Source organism: Ambystoma mexicanum, chromosome 13 (genome assembly GCF_040938575.1).
Source record: "Ambystoma mexicanum isolate Mex_15411 chromosome 13, UKY_AmexF1_1, whole genome shotgun sequence".
Lineage (NCBI taxonomy): Eukaryota > Metazoa > Chordata > Amphibia > Caudata > Ambystomatidae > Ambystoma > Ambystoma mexicanum.
Genome location: NC_090938.1, coordinates 770,792,915 through 770,813,589, shown reverse-complemented (window position 1 = coordinate 770,813,589; position 20,675 = coordinate 770,792,915). Strand labels below are relative to the sequence as shown.

At 47.0% G+C, this 20,675-nt stretch overlaps 1 protein-coding gene across 1 annotated transcript in view; it reads right to left on the bottom strand.

Annotated features, from left to right (window-relative positions):
• Positions 1-444: 444 nt before the first annotated feature.
• Positions 445-20,675, bottom strand: part of LOC138520555 (E3 ubiquitin-protein ligase TRIM11-like) — a 109,310-nt gene continuing 89,079 nt past the window's right edge. Inside the window, exon 6 of the mRNA XM_069632896.1 lies at positions 445-884. The gene's annotated coding sequence lies outside the window, so the exon portion shown is untranslated. The remainder of the gene's footprint in view (positions 885-20,675) is intronic.

The window sequence follows — 20,675 nt, the reverse complement described above, 5'->3', positions numbered from 1 at the left end:
AAGCCTTAATCAGCTTTAAAATTCCTGAAAAAATCACTGCCTTTGACAAGAAACAAAAAAAAATCATGTCTGTATGTATGTATGTATCTGAGTTAGAGGAGTGCTGATCTCTAAGAACTAGAAATCCAATACACACCCACAACCCCCCCCCCGCACCCTACACAGAATTCTGCGCCCAAACACCCCCCTCCTCTGGTGGCTTCACAAATAAAAATACATACAAAAAAGGGGGCAGAAAAGAGAATTTCCCATGTAGAAATGACATCACAACTCAAATTTAACTATGCAACATTGAGATGACACTGCAGTGACAATACTCACTGTATCATCAGGCTCAGAAAGGTGTCGGCCATTTTAGACATTGCTTCTTTTACCCCATTCAAAACATGCCCCTGTTGCTGCTCATAGCTTTCAATATTATATCAAATGGATGAAGCCATGTGATTGCTTATGTCCAATCAAAAGAATTTTTATTTATTGCTTGTTTCGATTTCACATATTGGCACTACACATCTAACATAAGAAAGCAGGGAAATATTAATCATTTTTAATAATCGTATATATCAGGATAGAATAACAGTTAGAAGATGCAGAATTCGTCATCACCAGCTTCTTGTATACTGCTCAGCAGACTTCTATCTCTCAATTATTGCGATATTTTATTGATTTCCCCCCAAATAATTCTCTATTAAACAGAAAATCTCCCTGAAGAGGGAACACATGAAGTAAATGTCTTGGAAAATGGATTTGATCAGGACGCCATGTTTTCACTTTGATGGAGAACCTACTCTCGCAGAATGGTAAGGCATGTTCTTCCAGGATGGGGCACCCACTTCTGTCGCCCTGGACGGCAAGTTTTCTCATCATGGACGCCTTGTTCTCTGCTGAGGAATATTAAAGACAAAATGCACCCATTTTAGGATCAGTGAAGCAGTGGAAAGAACACATCTTGATACTTTCTTGCCTACTTTTAGAATATTTCCATTCTAGTTATGCACGTTAAGAAGAGCATTGCCTCAAAAATATAGATGCATGTTTCTTGTGAATGAGGATAGTCGGTGCTCTAATACTTTGCTAATGCACACTATGGAATTGCATTCCAACCCATTCTAGGCAAATGTTGCAAATGCATTTCCTGCAACATCAGTACATCCAAGATTTTATAAGATACTTCGATAATCGCATCTCATTGGCCACCTGGATAACAGAGATGACGTCCCAAGCTTCTTTGGAACGATGAACATACAGATATCCAAAGCAAGGACTGTATTATAAATCAACATGTGGAACATGTTTGCAAGCTACTTCCCCTGACGATTCTGCATGATCATTTGCATGGTTTTATAACATAATATGGGAACTTCAGCTAACTCTCTATTGAGACATAGACATAAAAGAAGTCTGAGAATATCATGTGACCTCTTCAGCCTATCTGGAATCGAGCTTGCCGGCTCTAGTGTAGCGGCTCAGACATTGAAATTGCCACAGGAAACGTTCATTTCATGAGCGTCACAGAAGTGCGCACGGTGGAACGATGGAAAGAGAAAGAGGGACGTGGATTGACATGAGAAACAGTGATGCAGATATTGTTACTTGTAGCACGAGATGCAATGAGCACTGTGAGAAACCTGAAGGTGTCTCCCTAGCTAGTCCGTGGGATCCGTCATCCAGGTGGCCAGGACACGGCCATCGCTATTGGATCCAGTTCCTGGGGGTGGACCAGTGAGGGAGGATCACCTGGATGGTGGGTCCTCGGGAGTGGGACACCGACGGGTGAGACGCGGTATCCCCCTTCATTTAACACCTTTTCCCCATCCTCTCACAAAGGAAAGTCCAAACCACTGCCCCCGCCCCCATCTCACCATGAACACTCTCGCACAACATAACGGACAACAGACTAACACAGGAGCCGTTTACCTGACATATCCCAATACCAGGGTCAGGCAAACTCAGGCAATTGATCAAAATCACACACACCTGACAGCCCTTTCCCTTCCTCACAGGGATAAAAGGTGGAGCCAGAGAGCACAGTACGAGAGAGGCGAACACGGCTCACAGCACAACACAGCAGTTCAAAAGAAGTAGAAAAGCATCAGGAAGCGAGAGCGTGACAAGGAGCAAAGTGACCTTGCCCTTTTTTTCCCAGACCCGCGGAACCTTTTTGGAGGAGAAGTTGAGACTGCAAACAATAGCCAAAGTGTGCTGCTGCAGATGTCAACGGTACACGGGGCGAGCCTATGCAGATGAGGCAGAGCTGAGGACACTCCCGCACTTGACTCCAAAGAAGCTAAAAGCCCCGCGATTATGCACAATTGGTGAGTCAAGGGAAGAACCGATAAAAGCCGGATTGTGTTAAGTGAAAATCGCAAAATGGCACCTTTATGAAGCAGAAGTAATGAACTATGAACTGTTGAAAGTATAAAGGGGGAAACCAGCTGCAGAGGGAAACCGACACCAGGTGGGTGTCAACTCAAGAGACTCTGGTCGAGCCCCATATTGAGAAACTACAGAAACCAGAAGGCCATACGAAGGCCGCCAAAGGAAGCAAAGTGGTCATACATGAGGGTCGAGCAAAAGCCCTGTACAATCGAAAGACTTTGATCCGCAAGTTGTCTAAAAGTAGGGGAAGTGAATCCCACCTGGTGAATAAAAGTAAGGGACGTGAATCCCGTGAACATTTGAACTGTAACAGAGCGATACAATACAAAGGGGGTCAGCCCAGAAGAGGGGGACCCAGGGATGAAACCTTCACCCGTATTGAGTTTTGGAAACAAACTTTCATTTGAGAAAGGAACATTTTGGTTTTAGTGTTTGAACACTTCAGGCCCAAAGGCAAGAGACTTTCTAAGGACACAAGACGTGGCCATCGACGTCTTGAGAACCGCCCTTGGAACTGCCGTCTTGTGCTGGTGAGGCCTGAGACCGTGCTGTGCTCCAAGCTCCCACATTAGCCCCGTGCTAGAGACATGGGGAAGGGAGACCTGCGCTATTGCAGCCTGATTTGTTATTTTGAGGACACTTCTTTCTTTTCTTGAAGACTATCCCACACCCCTTTCTGTCATAGTTGTAAGGTTTGGCAATAGGTTTCTTAGTATAGGCCTTTTTATTTGACTTGACATCACTGGGACTGCCTTATTTTCCATTTGATGGTCGACGCATGTCCCCATCTTAGATCTAGGTTTAGATTAGGAGTTTTTCCAACCCGCATACCATTTTCATTGTTCAACAAACAACCTTGAACTGTGCTCACTTGTGTTTGTCTTACTTCTGGTCACCATGAGTTTCTCACAGCACATTCACATGAGACTGGGGCGTTCACTCTGATGGTAGTCTTGTTCAGAGGCCAATTGCCTTGCATTTTGGTGCTGCACTGCCCTTATGGGTGAAACCAGACTGATATGCAAATGGACATTTCTCCTCTGTGAAGAGTGCAGTGAGCTAAAACGTGGTCGTAGACCCCCCCTGAGTGGAATATTATTTGCAACGGTCTGCCTTCATTGACAGTTTTTAGAATTTCTGTATGAATAGGGTCTGGGAAAGAATCTAGTTGAGTTTGTACTTTATCCCAAAGGGACCTGTTGTAACTGGGGAGCAGGGTTGTGTTGTTAGAAATTCGCACCTGGTGTGCGGCAGACGTTGCTACCTTTTCCCCTAATGCGTAATGCTTTTTGCTCTCTTTTTCAGGGGGTGCCTCAGCAGAAGTTAATGGTGTCCCTGCTCTTTTGCGGGTGGTGGTAACCACTAAGGAGTCAGGTTTGAGATGGCCCTTGGTGTACAAAGGCTCAGAAGGTGCAGGCTGAAAAGTATTTTCAATTCTGGGGTTAACAGCCCTGGTGAGAGATGGTGTAACTAGAGAGGGCTGTATCCTTTTATTTAGTGACTGTAGTAAAGGTATACATTGACCTACTGCAGATTTCTCTTCGAGCATCTCCTCTACCAAGTCTTAATCTTGGGGGACGTCTTGTGTTTGTATCCTAAAGTGATCTGCTGCCCTTTTGAGCAGATCATTGTACAAGACCTGATCATGCACAGGAGAATCAGGTACTGGCTGATCTGCATCTGGAGGGGAGGGGATGAAGAATTGGTCATCAGCAGCATAATCATCCTCATCACAATATTGATCATCATCAGAGTCATTATTGTCTTCATCTATGTCAATGACTTCATCATGTGCAGAAGTAGTAACATGGGGCTGTAAAACGGCATGCACCTGCCACCTGGAGGGCTCAGAGGGAGGCTCTCCTTGCATTCATTCCATGTGCACCTGGAGGACTCAGAGGGAGGTTCTCCTTGCAATCATTCTATTTACACCTGGAGGACTCGGAGGAAGGCTCTCCTTGCATTCATTCTATTTGCACCCGGAGGGCTCAGAGGGAGGCTCTCCTTGCATTAATTCCATGTGCACCTGGAGGAATCAGGGGGAGGCGCTCCTTGCATTCATTCTATTTGCACCTGGAGGACTCGGAGGGAGGCGCTCCTTGCATTCATTCTATTTGCACCCACAGTACTCTGATAGAGGCTCTCCTTGCATTCATTCTATTTGCACCTGGAGGACTCGGAGGGAGGCTCTCCTTGCATTCATTCTATTTGCACCCGGAGGACTCAGAGGGAGGCTCTCCTTGCATTCATTCTATTTGCACCCGGAGGACTCAGAGGGAGGCTCTCCTTGCATTAATTCTATTTGTACCCGGAGGACTCAGGGGGAGGCTCTCCTTGCAATCATTCTATGTGTACCTGGAGGACTCAGGGGGAGGCTCTCCTTGTATTCATTCTATTTGCACCTGGAGGACTCAGGGGGAGGCTCTCCTTGCATTCATTCTATTTGCACCTGGAGGACTCGGAGGAAGGATCTCCTTGCATTCATTCTATTTGCACCCAGAGGGCTCAGAGGGAGGCTCTCCTTGCATTAATTCCATGTGCACCTGGAGGAATCAGGGGGAGGCGCTCCTTGCATTCATTCCATTTGCACCTGGAGGACTCGGAGGGAGGCGCTCCTTGCATTCATTCTATTTGCACCCGGAGTACTCGGAGGGAGGCGCTCCTTGCATTCATTCTATTTGCACCCGGAGTACTCGGAGGGAGGCTCTCCTTGCATTCATTCTATTTGCACCCGTAGGACTCGGAGAGAGGCTCTCCTTGCATTCATTCTATTTACTCCCGGAGGACTCGGAGGGAGGCTCTCCTTGCATTCATTCTATTTGCACCCGGAGGACTCGGAGGGAGGCTCTCCTTGCATTAATTCTATTTGCACCCGGAGGACTCGGAGGGAGGCTCTCCTTGCATTAATTCTATTTGCACCCGGAGGACTCGGAGGGAGGCTCTCCTTGCATTCATTCTATTTGCACCCGGAGGACTCGGAGGGAGGCTCTCCTTGCATTCATTCTATTTGCACCCGGAGGACTCGGAGGGAGGCTCTCCTTGCATTCATTCTATTTGCACCTGGAGGACTCGGAGGGAGGCTCTCCTTGCATTCATTCTATTTGCACCTGGAGGACTCAGAGGGAGGCTCTCCTTGCATTCATTCTATGTGTACCTGGAGGACTCCGAGGGAGGCTCTCCTTGCACTCATTCTATGTGTACCTGGAGGGCTCAGAGGGAGGCTCTCCTTGTAATCATTCTATGTGTACCTGGAGGACTCAGGGGAGGCTCTCCTTGCAATCATTCTATTTGCACCCGGAGGACTCGGAGGGAGGCTCTCCTTGCATTCATTCTATTTGCACCTGGAGGACTCGGAGGGAGGCTCTCCTTGCATTCATTCTATTTGCACTTGGAGGACTCAGAGCGAGGCTCTCCATGCATTCATTCTATTTGCACCTGGAGGGCTCAGAGGGAGGCTCTCCTTGCATTCATTCAATGTGTACCTGGAGGACTCAGAGGGAGGCTCTCCTTGCATTCATTCTATTTGCACCTGGAGGACTCAGAGGGAGGCTCTCCTTGCATTCATTCTATTTGCACCTGGAGGGCTCAGAGGGAGGCTCTCGAGGGCTCAGAGGGAGGCTCTCCTTGCATTCATTCTATGTGTACCTGGAGGACTCGGGGAGGCTCTCCTAGCATTCATTCTATTTGCTCCTGGAGGACTCAGAGGGAGGCTCTCCTTGCATTCATTCTATTTGCACCTGGAGGACTCAGAGCGAGGCTCTCCTTGCATTCATTCTATTTGCACCTGGAGGACTCGGAGGGAGGCTCTCCTTGCATTCATTCTATTTGCACCTGGAGGACTCGGAGGGAGGCTCTCCTTGCATTCATTCTATTTGCACCTGCAGGACTCAGAGCGAGGCTCTCCTTGCATTCATTCTATTTGCACCTGGAGGACTCAGAGGGAGGCTCTCCTTGCATTCATTCAATGTGTACCTGGAGGACTCAGAGGGAGGCTCTCCTTGCATTCATTCTATTTGCACCTGGAGGACTCAGAGGGAGGCTCTCCTTGCATTCATTCTATTTGCACCTGGAGGACTCAGAGGGAGGCTCTCCTTGCATTCATTCAATGTGTACCTGGAGGGCTCATAGAGAGGCTCTCCTTGCATTCATTCAATGTGTACCTGGAGGGCTCGGAGGGAGGCTCTCCTTGGATTAATTCTATTTGCACCTGGAGGACTCGGAGGGAGGCTCTCCTTGCATTCATTCTATTTGCACCTGGAGGACTCAGAGGGAGGCTCTCCTTGCATTCATTCAATGTGTACCTGGAGGGCTCGGAGGGAGGCTCTCCTTGCATTCATTCTATGTGTACCTGGAGGACTCGGAAGGAGGCTCTCCTTGCACTCATTCCATGTGCACCTGGAGGACTCAGAGGGAGGCTCTCCTTGCACTCATTCCATGTGCACCTGGAGGACTCAGAGGGAGGCTCTCCTTGCATTCATTCTATGTGTACCTGGAGGCCTCAGGGGGGGGGCTCTCCTTGCAATCATTCCATGTGTACCTGGAGGACTCAGGGGGAGGCTCTCCTTGCAATCATTCTATTTGCACCTGGAGGACTCAAAGGGAGGCTCTCCTTGCATTCATTCTATTTGCACCTGGAGGACTCGGAGGGAGGCTCTCCTTGCATTCATTCCATGTGTACCCAGAGGACTCAGAGGGAGACTCTCATTGCAATCATTCTATGGCTACCCGGAGGACTCAGGGGGAGGCTCTCCTTGCAATCATTCTATGGGTACCCAGAGGACTCAGGGGGAGGCTCTCCTTGCACTCATTCTATGTGTACCCGGAGGACTCAGGGGGAGGCTCTCCTTGCATTCATTCAATGTGTACCTGGAGGGCTCGGAGGGAGGCTCTCCTTGCATTCATTCTATGTGTGCCTGGAGGACTCGGAGGGAGGCTCTCCTTGCATTCATTCTATTTGCACCTGGAGGGCTCAGAGGGAGGCTCTCCTTGCACTCATTCCATGTGCACCTGGAGGACTCAGAGGGAGGCTCTCCTTGCATTCATTCTATTTGCACCTGGAGGACTCAGAGCGAGGCTCTCCTTGCATTCATTCTATTTGCACCTGGAGGACTCGGAGGGAGGCTCTCCTTGCATTCATTCTATTTGCACCTGGAGGACTCGGAGGGAGGCTCTCCTTGCATTCATTCTATTTGCACCTGGAGGACTCAGAGCGAGGCTCTCCTTGCATTCATTCTATTTGCACCTGGAGGACTCAGAGGGAGACTCTCCTTGCATTCATTCAATGTGTACCTGGAGGACTCAGAGGGAGGCTCTCCTTGCATTCATTCTATTTGCACCTGGAGGACTCAGAGGGAGGCTCTCCTTGCATTCATTCAATGTGTACCTGGAGGGCTCAGAGGGAGGCTCTCCTTGCATTCATTCAATGTGTACCTGGAGGGCTCGGAGGGAGGCTCTCCTTGCATTAATTCTATTTGCACCTGGAGGACTCGGAGGGAGGCTCTCCTTGCATTCATTCTATTTGCACCTGGAGGACTCAGAGGGAGGCTCTCCTTGCATTCATTCTATGTGTACCTGGAGGACTCAAAGGGAGGCTCTCCTTGCATTTATTCTATGTGTACCTGGAGGACTCGGAGGGAGGCTCTCCTTGCACTCATTCCATGTGCACCTGGAGGACTCAGAGGGAGGCTCTCCTTGCACTCATTCCATGTGCACCTGGAGGACTCAGAGGGAGGCTCTCCTTGCATTCATTCTATGTGTACCCGGAGGACTCCGAGGGAGGCTCTCCTTGCACTCATTCTATGTGTACCTGGAGGACTCAGGGGGAGGCTCTCCTTGCAATCATTCTATTTGCACCTGGAGGGCTCGGAGGGAGGCTCTCCTTGAATTCATTCTATGTGTACCTGGAGGACTCGGAGGGAGGCTCTCCTTGCATTCATTCTATTTGCACATTGGAGGGCTCGGAGGGAGGCTCTCCTTGCATTCATTCTATGGGTACCCGGAGGACTCAGAGGGAGGCTCTCCTTACATTCATTCTATTTGCACCTGGCGGGCTCGGAGGGAGGCTCTCCTTGCATTCATTCTATGTGTACCCGGAGGACTCAGGGGGAGGCTCTCCTTGCATTCATTCAATGTGTACCTGGAGGGCTCGGAGGGAGGCTCTCCTTGCATTCATTCTATGTGTACCTGGAGGACTCGGAGGGAGGCTCTCCTTGCATTCATTCTATTTGCACCTGGAGGACTCGGAGGGAGGCTCTCCTTGCATTCATTCTATTTTCACCTGGAGGACTCAGAGGGAGGCTCTCCTTGCATTCATTCTATTTGCACCAGGAGGACTCAGAGGGAGGCTCTCCTTGCATTCATTCTATGTGTACCTGGAGGACTCAGAGGGAGGCTCTCCTTGCATTCATTCTATTTGCACCTGGAGGGCTCGGAGGGAGGCTCTCCTTGCATTCATTCTATTTGCACCTGGAGGACTCGGAGGGAGGCTCTCCTTGCATTCATTCCATGTGCACCTGGAGGGCTCGGAGGGAGGCTCTCCTTGCATTCATTCTATGTGTACCTGGAGGACTCATGGGGAGGCTCTCCTTGCAATCATTCTATTTGCACCTGGAGGACTCGGAGGGAGGCTCTCCTTGCATTCATTCTATATGTACCTGGAGGACTCGGAGGGAGGCTCTTCTTGCATTCATTCTATGTGTACCTGGAGGACTCAGGGGAAGGCTCTCCTTGCAGTCATTCTATGTGCACCTGGAGGACTCGGAGGGAGGCTCTCCTTGCATTCATTCTATGTGCACCTGGAGGACTCGGAGGGAGGCTCTCCTTGCATTCATTCTATTTGCACCTGGAGGACTCGGAGGGAGGCTCTCCTTGCATTCATTCTATGTGTACCTGGAGGACTCAGGGGGAGGCTCTCCTTGCAATCATTCTATGTGCACCTGGAGGACTCAGAGGGAGGCTCTCCTTGCATTCATTCTATGTGTACCTGGAGGACTCAGGGGGAGGCTCTCCTTGCAATCATTCTATTTGCACCTGGAGGACTCAGAGGGAGGCTCTCCTTGCATTCATTCTATGTGTACCTGGGGGACTCAGGGGGAGGCTCACCTTGCAATCATTCTATTTGCACCTGGAGGACTCGGAGGGAAGCTCTCCTTGCAATCATTCTATTTGCACCTGGAGGACTCAGACAGAGGCTCTCCTTGCATTCATTCTATGTGCACCTGGAGGACTCACGGGAGGTTCTCCTTGCAATCATTCTATTTGCACCCGGAGGACTCAGACGGAGGCTCTCCTTGCATTGATTCTATTTGCACCTGGAGGACTCAGAGGGAGGCTCTCCTTGCATTCATTCTATTTGCACCTGGAGGACTCAGAGGGAGGCTCTCCTTGCATTCATTCTATTTGCACCTGAGGACTCAGAGGGAGGCTCTCCTTGCATTCATTCTATTTGCACCTGAGGACTCAGAGGGAGGCTCTCCTTGCATTCATTCTATTTGTTTCTCTTTAAGTGGGTATTTTTCCATAAAGGATACAATGGAAGAGCTTTGTCCATAGTTTGTTGGAATTTTTCCCTTGTCCAAGAACCTGAAGTAGGTGTTTCTCTGAAAGGGAATGTAGCATCCTCAGGGTTATGATATGGGCTACAACCCAAAGTCTGGGACAAAGGAGAAGAGGCTTCAGTGCAATGTGATGTTTTCTGAGTCACATGGGCTTGCACCGAAATCTGGGAATGCGTGCGTTCAACGGCTGTTTATCTTTTGAAGTATGTTTGTTGGAGTGAGCAGTACACTCGGTGTTGTGAGCAGTAGTGGGAATGAGCATCTGTTTCAGCGCACGTTAGTTGAGTGCACAGTTGAAACTTGTGGGCCATGTTTTATTCGCTCAACGTTTGTCTCTTTGGACTGTCATAGCATGCACGAGATGTGGGCGCAGAGGACTGCATCCAGGCAGGTGGAGGAGCGTTTCTGTTCTGCGTGGCCATATTTCGATGAATGTTTCATCTAATGGCTTGGCATTGTGTGTTTATCTCTTGAGTGAGCGTGAATTTCTCCATGTTTTTTATGTCCGTGTGTGCCATTGTCGCTGGGTATGGTCTCCATAGTGATGCCGCCCGCATGCCTTTTGGAAGGGGGAGACTGGCACTTGGGAAGCTGCTGTTCCCATTTCCTCTTCTGTGTCACTTTGTGCGCGGAATTCCTCCTCCTCTGACTCTTGTGTGCCTACTGGCACCTCTATGGAAGCCTCGGCCTGCATGGCGTGGGCCGCCCAACGTTTAGTACACCGGTCCTTTAGAGAGCTAGGTCGATAAAGCTGGCAGGCAGCACAGCATTTTTCAGAGTGATCCTGTGGAAGGCACCGATTGCACACCTTATGGGTGTCCTTCCAGGGATACTTCTTATGACAGGAGTGGCAGAAATTAAAAGTAGTGTTCTCCATGATAAAGGAAACTTGTAAAAGTGACGGTAGAAAAGAGGGGAAGAGAAAAGGTAGGCATCCTCTAAGAGATATATGGAATGTGACAACCCCCCCTCTCTCTACTATGTAGGCCAAAGGCCTGAGGTAGGCCAAAGCCGCGACAAAAGTCGATCAGGAGGCTCTTGATGATGTTGGTGTGCCGAAAGCTCAGTTGAGGAGAAATAACCGCGGTCGTTGATCGCGATATTAAATTTAAGTATAAACGATATAAGTAATAGAGGCCACAAGCTCTGCAACTTGTGATCGTCCACTATGGCTAAAGAAAACATTCTGAGGGACTTTGATGCGTGAAGGACCATGGGTACTATGAACGTCACACTAGGCATAGTATTACAGACACAATACCGTCCCTTTCCGACTTTCGAAAACAAGTCATGTAATACTCAACACGTACCACTAGATGGCGGCCTATGCAAAGCATGCAATTCTAAGCAGATCCACAAGCCTCAGAAATATATATCCATATATACATACTGTGATGAGTCACTAGATGTCGTCACTTCTTCTTACAATTTTGCGTAAACATCTAGTTTGCTTTGTGTATTCATTATTTAAGAGGAAAGAAAGAGACTACGCAGAGTGGATGGCGCTGCAGGCAGAGAACTGGACAAATTAGGTGGAATATTTTAGTTTGCAGCCATCTCAATTTCAGGGACGCAGGTATAAAGCCACGGGGTGATAAGGCAGAATGCCAAGGAGTATGGGATCAGCTCATGGGTTGAGCACTAGTTCAATAGATGCACGCAACCAGCAGGCCACATAACTAGGTTCGACATCAAAAGCATTTGGCCGTGTGATCATGTACATTTTCAAAAGTATTAATTCCTCAATATGATGCAGCTTCCCTAACAAAATGAAATATAATTGACACTAATATTTAGAAACGCTAATCTAAACTTTACTGTGAAGCATGTTGACAACGCAATGTTTTACAGTAGCAATACTGTAATTATGCATTAACAACTTACATTTTTAGGAATGTAAAAAAATAAAAATAAAGTTAACACAGACAAGATATAGTAAGCTTAATGTAAGTATCATCCCGATTACTTATGGCAATTATTTGAAAAAGAAAATAATAATTTCTGCCTTACACTCCCAAACATTCCTTTGGTACTTAAGAGTGAAGGAGATGATTACTGCTGCACCCTCTTTACATTAGTCCCTTTGAACTTGGAGTGAACAGAGAAAAGAGGGTGGAAAGTGCCCTGAGGAAGAGAGGAATGCAGGGTGAGCTGTGCTTTCATTGAACAGGGTAACTTAAATAGCTAGCTCTGCTACACAATTTATTGCATAGCAAATTGCTACGCAACTGCTTATTGTATGCCTTGTTAGAATAAGAAACATAAAACAATATAAAAAAAAATATATATATATATATATATATGTACATCTTTCATTTTCATGCATTATTCCTGAATTCCCTTTATGTTAAGAGTCTGTGTTTGAAGGCAGGGGCAGGTAGCAGGCCTTGGTAATTGCATATGCTGTAAAGTTTTGTATTGGGTACAATTCAAAGTGATATTCATTCAGACATACATATAGCGCAATAATAGGACTTAAACAAATACCTGCATTTAAAATATTCTATGGTAACATATGCAACCATAACTCGTTTTATGTTAATCAATTTTATAAAGCGCAGGTTCACAGAAAAGTATCAAGGCGCTAGAGGACATCAGGGGCAAAAGAACAATAGGGTTTTGAGCAGGCGACAGAAGCTAAAAAATGTCCCGTAGCGAAAAGGGCAAGGCATTCCACAGTTGGGCCGCTGCAACCGAGAAGGAGCCACCACCCATTCAGGTACGCTGAAACTGGGGAATTACCAGCAGTCGCACTGTTTCAGATCGCAAAGAGCGGCCCGGCAGATAGTGTTGAAACTTCTCCTGGAGAAATTCCAGTCCCACTCCATAAAAAGCACGCTGAATGATACAGAGGGACTTAAAAACAGTCCGCTGGGGTGGGCCTGCCAGGCCTCAGGAAGTATTATGAGGCGGCCCAGTTAAGAATCCTGATCCCTCACCTGAGAAGACAAAAAGGGCTCCAATGGATCAAATTAGACAACTACCACCTGCCCCAGCTACCGTTGCCGAATGGCTATGGGTCCCGAGGAATAAATTAATAAGAAGATTAAGAGATCACCCGATACTGGGGACCATATTGTCCTCTCTGAGTCACACCTGGGCTCCTGGGATTAGAGAAGACATCCCTAATCTTGAAAGATTTCAGACCTGGTACGCAGCTGGGTTGGAGAGAGTGGGCCAACTCTGGAGGGATGGGACTTTTGAGACTTTCAGAATTGGAGGAAGCACTGGGTTTGGGTCCCCTTCCGGTCTTTCCCTTCCTGCAACTCAAGGGTATTTCCACGAGGGACAAACGGAGGGAGGAGATGCGGAGGGACCTTACCCCATTCAAAAACCTGTTAAATACTAGAACTGAGACTAAAGGCCTGATCTCTGTCATGTATAGAGAATCGATTGATGCTGGGAAGGGATCGACTCTAAATCTGAAGGGTAGATGGGAGCGAGACTTTGGAGATGAGATTGATCCTGACGTGTGGGGGAAAATGTGTAGAGTCGCCTCACAGGTCTCGACAGCCAGCCAGTATAAGCTACGCGCCATTAAACTGTTATGATCTGTTCAGACTGTCACAGATGTTCCAGTCAACGAGCCCGCTGTGCTGGCGTGAATGTGGGGAGCGTGGAAATCACTGGCACATGTGGTGGGGATGTCCCTGTGTCAGGATCTTCTGGGATGAGGTCTTAGGGTGGATCAGAGACCTTGACTGGGTCCACTCAACTGCTGACCCCCTCCTAATACGGTTTGGGTTTGAAAAGTGTGAAGATGACTGCAAAAGAGTCCCTGGGCTGGCTGCCCCACTGTTATTGGCTGCACGGGCCGCCCTAGTGATGAGCTGGAAAGCAAATCGGGTGCCAGGGAAGAATGAATGGATGCATGTGGCCACCAATATTTGTATAATGGAGAGAATCACTGCAGCCCTTCATGGCAAATCCATGCAATACGAACTCTTATGGGGAGATTTTGTGAATAGATACATGCCTGGGACCCGATAACTTGTACGTTAAAGGAAACGACCATCCAGCCTTGCCTAACATGGAAGTAACCAGACTTGCATATCGAATTAACTTGCGCTGTGGCAGACCGAGACTCTGAAAACAAAAACCCCAGTTTCCTGACTACAGGAACAGGTAGAGGACAGGGGCCAAGCTCAGAAGGCCAAAAAGCAGAAGACCAAAGCCATGAAGAAGGAGGGGAAGAAGAGGGGCTCCGTGAAGAAGCAGAAGAACCCACCACCAATAAATCAGTTTTTTCTCCATTAAGCTTCAGACAGTTTCTCCCCATCCAATAACTAACGGCCGCCAGACATACCTGCAGCTGAGACGCTGTGTCCTTCTTGCCAAGATCCCCCACATGCACTGCTCACACTAACACCCAGGCCAAAGATGACGTCACACATGGCATCATCAATGACATCACTGATGACATCACTCAGTTGTAACAATCTTGACAATGTCCTTACAAAGGGTTGTGTTTAGGGTATTGCTTCCAATATATAAAGGGTGATATGTCGGCCTATCAGGACCTTGAGTGACGTTACACTTGGAGCCAAGGGCTAAGTATACAAGAATTAATAGACACGTGGGTGGATAATATAGCAATCTAACAATCCATTAATATAGGCAATGGGTTCAGCATGGCCTAGATGTGTAGATCCAGATCTGGGGGATTAGAAACCCAAGCCTATCAGGACCTTCAGTGACGTTACACTTGGAGGCAAGGGCTGAGTATACAGGAATTGCTAGACACGTGGGTGGATAATATAGCAATCTAACAATCCATGAATATATGCAATGGGTCCAGCATGGACTAGACGAGTAGATCCAGATCTGGTGGATTAGAAATCCAAGCCTATCAGGACCTTGAGTGATGTTACACTTGGAGCCAAGGGCTGAGTATACATGAATTACTGGACACTTGGGTGGATAATACAGCAATCTAACAATCCATGAATATAGGCAATGGGTACAGCATGGACTAGAAGAGTAGATCCAGATCTGGTGGATTAGAAGTCCAAGCCTATCAGGGCCTAGAGTGACGTTACACTTGCCTCCAAGGGCTGAGTATACCAGAATTACTAGACACGTGGGGGGATAATATAGCAATCTCACAATCCATGAATACAGGCAATAGATCCAGCATGGACTAGACGAGTAGAGTAGATCCAGATCTGGTGGATTAGAAGCCCAAGCATATCAGGACCTTGAGTGACGTTACACTTGGAGCCAAGGGCTGAGTATACAGGAATTACTAGACACGTGGGTGGATAATATAGCAATCTAACAATCCATGAATATAGGCAATGGGTCCAGCATGGACTAGACGAGTAGATCCAGATCTGGTGGATTAGAAGTCCAAGCCTATCAGTACCTTGAGTGACGTTACACTTGGAGCCAAGGGCTGAGTATACATGAATTACTAGACACATGGGTGGATAATATAGCAATCTAACAATCCATGAATATAGGCAATGGGTCCAGCATGGACTAGACAAGTAGATCCAGATCTGGTGGATTAGAAATCCAAGCCTATCAGGACCTTGAGTGATGTTACACTTGGAGCCAAGGGCTGAGCATACAGGAATTACTAGACATGTGGGTGGATAATAAAGCAATCTAAAAATCCATGAATATAGGCAATGGGTCCAGCATGGACTAGACGAGTAGATCCAGATCTGGTGGATTAGAAGTCCAAGCCTATCAGGACCTTGAGTGACGTTACACTTGGAGCCAAGGGCTGAGTATACAGGAATTAGTACACACGTGGGTGTATAATATAGCAATCTAACAATCCATGAATATAGGCAATGGGTCCAGCATGGACTAGACGAGTAGATCCAGATCTGGTGGATTAGAAGTCCAAGCCTATCAGGACCTTGAGTGACGTTACACTTGAAGCCAAGGGCTGAGTATACCAGAATTACTAGACACGTGGGTGGATAATACAGAAATCTAACAATCCATGGATATAGGCAATGGGTCCAGCATGGAATAGACGAGTAGAGTAGATCCAGATCTGGTGGATTAGAAGTCCAAGCCTATCAGGCCCTTGAGTGACGTTACACTTGGAGCCAAGGGCCAGGTATACAAGAATTATTAGACGCGTGGGTGGATAATATAGCAATCTAACAATCCATGAATATAGGCAATGGGTCCAGCATGGACTAGACGAGTAGAGTAGATCCAGATCTGGTGGATTAGAAGCCCAAGCCTATCAGGACCTTGAGTGATGTTACACTTGTAGCCAAGGGCTGAGTATACAGGAATTACTAGACAGGTGGGAGGATAATAGAGCAATTTAACAATCCATGGATATAGGCAATGGGTCCAGCATGGACTAGACGAGTAGATCCAGATCTGGTGGATTAGAAAGCCAAGCCTATCAGGACCTTGAGTGACGTTACACTTGGAGCCAAGGGCCAAGTATACAAGAATTACTAGACATGTGGGTGGATAATATAGCAATCTAACAATCCATGAACATAGGCAATGGATCCAGCATGGACTAGACAAGTAGATCCAGATCTGGTGGATTAGAAGTCCAAGCCTATCAGGACCTTGAGTGACATTACAATTGGAGCCAAGGGCCGAGTATACAAGAATTACTAGACACGTGGGTGGTTAATAAAGCAATCTAACAATCCATGAACATAGGCAATGGATCCAGCATGGACTAGACGAGTAGAGTAGATCCAGATCTGGTGGATTAGAAGTCCAAGCCTATCAGGCCCTTGAGTGACGTTACACTTGGAGCCAAGGGCCAGGTATACAAGAATTACTAGACGCGTGGGTGGATAATATAGCAATCTAACAATCCATGAATATAGGCAATGGGTCCAGCATGGACTAGACGAGTAGAGTAGATCCAGATCTGGTGGATTAGAAGCCCAAGCCTATCAGGACCTTGAGTGACGTTACACTTGGAGCCAAGGGCTGAGTATACAGGGATTACTAGACATGTGGGTGGATAATATAGCAATCTAACAATCCATGAATATAGGCAATGGGTCCAGCATGGACCAGACAAGTAGAGTAGATCCAGATCTGGTGGATTAGAAGTCCAAGTCTATCAGGACCTTTAGTGACATTGCACTTGGAGCCAAGGGCCGAGTATACAAGAATTACTAGACACGTGGGTGGATAATATAGCAATCTAACAATCCATGAACATAGGCAATGGCTCCAGCATGGACTAGACGAGTAGATCCAGATCTGGTGGATTAGAAGTCCAAGCCTATCAGGACCTTGAGTGATGTTACACTTGGAGCCAAGGGCTGAGTATACAGGAATTACTAGACACGTCGGTGGAAAATATAGCAATCTAACAATCCATGTATATAGGCAATGGGTCCAGCATGGACTAGACGAGTAGATCCAGATCTGGTGGATTAGAAGTCCAAGCCTATCAGGACCTTGAGTGACGTTATACTTGGAGCCAATGGCTGAGTATACAGAAATTACTAGACATGTGGCTGGATAATATAGCAATGTAACAATCCATGAATATAGGCAATGATCCAGCATGGACTAGACAAGTAGATCCAGATCTGGTGGATTAGAAGCCCAAGCCTATCAGGACCTTTAGTGGCGTTACACTTGGAGGCAAGGGCTGAGTATATCAGAATTACTAGACACATGGGTGGATAATATAGCAATCTAACAATCCATGAATATAGGCAATGGCTCCAGAATGGACTAGATAAGTAGATCCAGATCTGGTGGATTAGAAGTCCAAGCCTATCAGGACCTTGAGTGACGTTACACTTGAAGCCAAGGGCTGAGTATACCAGAATTACTAGTCACGTGGGTGGATAATACAGCAATCTAACAATCCATGGATATAGGCAATGGGTCCAGCATGGACTAGACGAGTAGAGTAGATCCAGATCTGGTGGATTAGAAGTCCAAGTCTATCAGGCCCTTGAGTGACGTTACACTTGGAGCCAAGGGCCAAGTATACAAGAATTACTAGACGCGTGGGTGGATAATATAGCAATCTAACAATCCATGAATATAGGCAATGGGTCCAGCATGGACTAGACGAGTAGAGTAGATCCAGATCTGGTGGATTAGAAGCCCAAGCCTATCAGGACCTTGAGTGACGTTACACTTGGAGCCAAGGGCTGAGTATACAGGAATTACTAGACAGGTGGGTGGATAGTAGAGCAATCTAACAATCCATGGATATAGGCAATGGGTCCAGCATGGACTAAACGAGTAGATCCAGATCTGGTGTATTAGAAAGCCAAGCCTATCAGGACCTTGAGTGACGTTACACTTGGAGCCAAGGGCTGAGTATACAGGAATTACTGGACACGTGGGTGGATAATAAAGCAATCTAACAATCCATGAATATAGGCAATGGGTACAGCATGGACTAGGCGAGTAGATCTAGATCTGGTGGATTAGAAGTCCAAGCCTATCAGGACCTTGAGTGACGTTACACTTGCATCCAAGGGCTGAGTATACCAGAATTACTAGACACGTGGGGGGATAATATAGCAATCTCACAATCCATGAATACAGGCAATGGATCCAGCATGGACTAGACGAGTAGAGTAGATCCAGATCTGGTGGATTAGAAGTCCAAGCCTGTCAGGCCCTTGAGTGACGTTACACTTGGAGCCAAGGGCCAAGTATACAGGAATTACTAGACATGTGGGTGGATAATACAGCAATCTAACAATCCATGAATATGGGCAATGGGTCCAGCATAGACTAGACAAGTAGATCCAGATCTGGTGGATTAGAAGCCCAAGCCTATCAGGACCTTGAGTGACATTACACTTGGAGCCAAGGGCTGAGTATACAGGAATTACTAGACATGTGGGTGGATAATATAGCAATCTAACAATCCATGAATATAGGCAATGGGTCCAGCATGGACTAGACGAGTAGATCCAGATCTGGTGGATTAGAATTCCAAGCCTATCAGGACCTTGAGTGACGTTACACTTGGAGCCAAGGGCTGAGTATACAGGAATTACTAGACACGTGGGTGGATAATATAGCAATCTAACAATCCATGAATATAGGCAATGATCCAGCATGGACTAGACAAGTAGATCCAGATCTGGTGGATTAGAAGCCCAAGCCTATCAGGACCTTGAGTGGCGTTACACTTGGAGGCAAGGGCTGAGTATATCAGAATTACTAGACACGTGGGTGGATAATATAGCAATCTAACAATCCATGAATATAGGCAATGGGTCCAGCATGGACTAGACGAGTAGATCCAGATCTGGTGGATTAGAAGTCCAAGCCTATCAGGACCTTGAGTGACGTTACACTTGAAGCCAAGGGCTGAGTATACTAGAATTACTAGACACGTGGTGGATAATACAGCAATCTAACAATCCATGGATATAGGCAATGGGTCCAGCATGGACTAGACGAGTAGAGTAGATCCAGATCTGGTGGATTAGAAGTCCAAGCCTATCAGGCCCTTGAGTGTTGTTACACTTGGAGCCAAGGGCCAAGTATACAAGAATTACTAGACGCGTGGGTGGATAATATAGCAATCTAACAATCCATGAATATAGGCAATGGGTCCAGCATGGACTAGACGAGTAGAGTAGATCCAGATCTGGTGGATTAGAAGCCCAAGCCTATCAGGACCTTGAGTGACGTTACACTTGGAGCCAAGGGCTGAGTATACAGGAATGACTAGACAGGTGGGTGGATAATAGAGCAGTCTAACAATCCATGGATATAGGCAATGGGTCCAGCATGGACTAGACGAGAAGATCCAGATCTGGTGGATTAAAAATCCAAGCCTATCAGGACCTTGAGTGATGTTACACTTGGAGCCAAGGGCTGAGTATACAGGAATTACTGGAAACGTGGGTGGATAATACAGCAATCTAACAATCCATGAATATAGGCAATGGGTACAGCATGGACTAGACGAGTAGATCCGGATCTGGTGGATTAGAAGTCTGAGCCTATCAGGACCTTGAGTGACATTACACTTGCATCCAAGGGCTGAGTATACCAGAATTGCTAGACACGTGGAGGGATAATATAGCAATCTCACAATCCATGAATACAGGCAATGGATCCAGCATGGACTAGATGGGTAGCGTAGATCCAGATCTGGTGGATTGGAAGTCCAAGCCTATCAGGACCTTGAGTGACGTTACACTTGGAGCCAAGGGCTGAGTATACAGGAATTACTAGACACGTGGGTGGATAATATAGCAATCTAACAATCCATGAATATAGGCAATGGCTCCAGAATGGACTAGACAAGTAGATCCAGATCTGGTGGATGAGAAGTCCAAGCCTATCAGGACCTTGAGTGACGTTACACTTGGAGCCAAGGGCTGAGTATACAGGAATTACTAGACACGTGGGTGGATAATATAGCAATCTAACAATCCATGAATATAGGTAATTGGTCCAGCATGGACTAGACGAGTAGATCCAGATCTGGTGGATTAGATATCCAAGCCTATCAGGACCTTGAGTGATGTTACACTTGGAGCCAAGGGCTGAGTATACAGGAATTACTAGACACGTGGGTGGATAATATAGCAATCTAACAATCCATGAATATAGGCAATGGGTCCAGCATGGACTAGACAAGTAGATCCAGATCTGGTGGATTAGAAGTCCAAGCCTATCAGGCCCTTGAGTGACGTTACACTTGGAGCCAAGGGCTAAGTATACAAGAATTACTAGACACGTGGGTGGAAAATATAGCAATCTAACAATCCATGAATATAGGCAATGGGTCCAGCATGG